The 3,344-nt window shown below is 40.1% G+C and overlaps 1 pseudogene; it reads right to left on the bottom strand.

Annotated features, from left to right (window-relative positions):
• Positions 1 to 561: 561 nt before the first annotated feature.
• On the bottom strand, positions 562 to 679 carry LOC145392824 (5S ribosomal RNA; annotated as a pseudogene).
• Between the last annotated feature and the right edge of the window lie 2,665 nt (positions 680 to 3,344).

Raw genomic sequence — 3,344 nt, 5'->3', positions numbered from 1 at the left:
TTCCTGTATAATATCATTAAGATCTAAAAAAAAAGTGCGAAGAAAAATAATAATAATACTTACCAAAACAATAAGCTTCGCCACATATACGGCGAAGCTTACTAACTAGAAGACTGTCAGAGACAGTTACTGATGTTCACCTATGAGATTATTGTTTTATGTGACATAAACCGTTTGTCAAACTGCCACCAAAAGGTATACAGACCTGGTCGAGGACCAGGCAAAACTTTTTGGGCCAAAAAAGTCCTTTTTGCATGTATTGGTTTTCCCTGCGCGGAAGAGCAATCGAAAATTCTTGGAAAGTGGGGTGTCCTAATATCATACATCATGCATGAATGACCTCCAAAATAATGTCTTCCATAAAAATGTTAGGAAAGTAATGTAATCATGGAATTTTCTTCTTTGTTCATGTAGTTATAACAGTTTGGGCGTAACATTCATTCATTCATTGCCAGACGCCATGTATCCCAAACAGGGTGGCCAAGGGCTTAGAGTTAATTGTTTTATAGGGAGGGGCACTAATCCTCCACCAACCCCACTTGACACGTAGGGAGAACGTTATGCCAACAGCATCTGGTGTTCCCAGGCGGTCACCCATCCAAGTACTAACCAGACCCAACGTTGCTTAACTTCGATGATCGGACGGGAAGCGGTGTACTCAACGTGGTATGGCGTAACAGAAGGTTGAAAATTGCTGATATATTTTTTGTACATTTTTGGATCTGTGACCTTGAAAATTAGGCCAAGGCCACTGAAACTGGGTCAGTGCAATAGGGTCATCGTGCTGTACATCCCCAGTAAATATGATGATTGGAGGCAAAAAAATTATTGGGTAATCTATCTATTGCCAGACGCCTTAATCCCGTAAGGGGTGGCCACAAATAAATCGCCTCCACGTCTCCCTGTCCCCTGCCATTTCTCTGCCCTATCCCCAGCTCACCTCCCCCCCTTCTCTCATATACCTTCCAGCTCACATTTCCCTGTCTTATATACCTCTCTATTCCATCCCTCCATCTCATCCTCGGCCTCCCCCTCCCTCTTCCCCCTCCACCTCACTCACATACACTCTCCTCGTTAGTCTCTCGCTCTCTATCCTTTCACATTGCCAACCACCTTAGTGTATTTCTCCTAACGCTTTCTACCACATCCACATCCACACTACAACGCTCGTTCATTTCCTAATTTGTCAGTCTATCTCTCCATGTAACTCCACATGCTCCTCTCACATAATTCATTTCTACTGCTTTCCCTCTTGACTTGTGTCCTTTCAACAAGGTTAAAGTTTCATTTCCATACGTTAGAGTTGGTATCACAATGCTATCATGCAGCGACTATATTATTTCCATGCTCACTTCCCTGTTCCTTATCACTCCTTTCAAAGAACCAGCAACCTTTCCTCCTTGTTGCACCCTTTCAAGCACTTATATCCTCCAAACTTCCATCCGTACTAATCACATAACCCAAGTACTTAAATGCGCTCAAATGCTCCATTTCCTCATCATCCAACCTCACTGTACATTCAGCGACTTCATTTCTCTCGAATACCATAACTTTACTCTTCCCTACATTCACCTTTAGATCCCGTTTCTTACACACTATCCCAAGCTCAGTCACAAAACCTTGCAGTTCCTCTTCGTCTTCACTTAACAATACAGTATCATCTGCAAACAACAATACAGGAAGTTTCCCACCCTTGCCCTCTTTCATTAGGGCCGCTCCAACATCCACTGCTCTACCTTATGTATGTCGGCCATGTTAGAAGGATTTATACCAGCCAGGTTAGAATGGTTTATGTATCACAGAACAGGACAGAAAGGTGCAATATTCAAAATAAGTCGCTTAGGAAAAAGTGTTTGGAAGCTTCTTGAACCCACGAGAATAAGTGAAATAAAATACTCTTGGGGAATAACCTATCATGCAGTTAGAAAAAATAAAAAAAAGTTTTGTCTAGTTTTGTAATGACCCTTGCGAGACGCGGGGACCCAAAGCGAGGGTAGAGTCAAGTGCTGTACCCTAGTAATTTTCAGAACAAGGAGAACAGGACCCTTTCTGGCAAGGAGGGGAGACACGAGGCTAAGGTATATAATAATAATAAGAATAAGAATAAGAATAACAATAACAACAATAATAATGATAATAATAATAGTAATAATAACAAAACAACAACAATAATAATAATAATAAAAATAATAATAATAATAATAATAATAATAATAATAATAATAATAATAACAATGGTAGTAGTAGTTGTAGTAGTAGTAGTAGTAGCAACAGTAGTAGTAGTAGTAGTAGTTGTACTTGCGGTATTATTAGTGGTATTAGTAGTAGAAGTAGCAGTAACAGTAACAGTAGCACAAATAATAATACTAAAAATAATAATAATCTCAGTACTACTACAAAAATTCCCATCTCAAAAGGCATAACAACCTGAGGCTAGGGAAAAAAAGGTAAATTCTAGAACTCTATTAGAAGTGTGGTTAGAGGTCAGAGGCTAGGAAAAAAATTACCCCAGATACTACAACAGAAAATTCCTTCTTTCCAACCCAACCCTTTGAAAACACACACACACACACACACACACACACACACACACACACACACACACACACACACACACACACACACACACACACACACACACACACACACACACACGTTGCATCCCGGCTATTAAAAATTTACGCTTAATTAACTTCCGAGTAAAATAGGTAAGAGTGGGAAGTTTGTTTGCTTGGCTGAGAATTTTTAGCCTTGTGTGTGTGTGTGTGTGTGTGTGTGTGTGTGTGTGTGTGTGTCCATGGCTACTGCAGGCAGGAAGAGAATGCGACCCCATTAGTGGTGTGTTATTAAGCTGCTGTGGGTTTATCAAGTTACATTCCAGCATTATCTCTCAGACTGCGGCGGACCTCTTCCCTGAGTCTTATCATTATGATTTAAGCGGAACCTGTGTTGATATAAAAAGGATATTTATGTAATGCTTATTATAAGACAAAAATAATCATTTTCATGCGATTCCTTCTTCTTCTGATTCTTCTTCTAGTTCTTTTTTCCTCCTCCTCGTCCTACTCCTTCTTATCTTCTTCTTAATATTATTATTGTTATTATTATTATTGCTTTTTTATTGTTATTATTACCTCCACCAACGAAGTTGGAGGAGGTTATGTATTCACCTGTTTTTCCGTCTGTCTGTTTTGCCAGACGATATATTCAGAAGTTCTCAATGAATTTCATTGAAATATTGTGGAAGGGTCGGCCATGGGCCCAGGAAGATGTGATTAAATTTGGGGGCCGATCCGGATCCGGGCCTGGATCCAATCTCCACGGACCCGATCCTTTTTCATGGC

Source organism: Coenobita brevimanus, chromosome 2 (assembly GCF_032717465.1).
Source record: "Coenobita brevimanus isolate Jiangsu-jjx chromosome 2, ASM3271746v2, whole genome shotgun sequence".
NCBI classification, from domain to species: Eukaryota; Metazoa; Arthropoda; class Malacostraca; order Decapoda; family Coenobitidae; genus Coenobita; species Coenobita brevimanus.
This window is presented reverse-complemented; position numbering and strand designations above follow the sequence as displayed.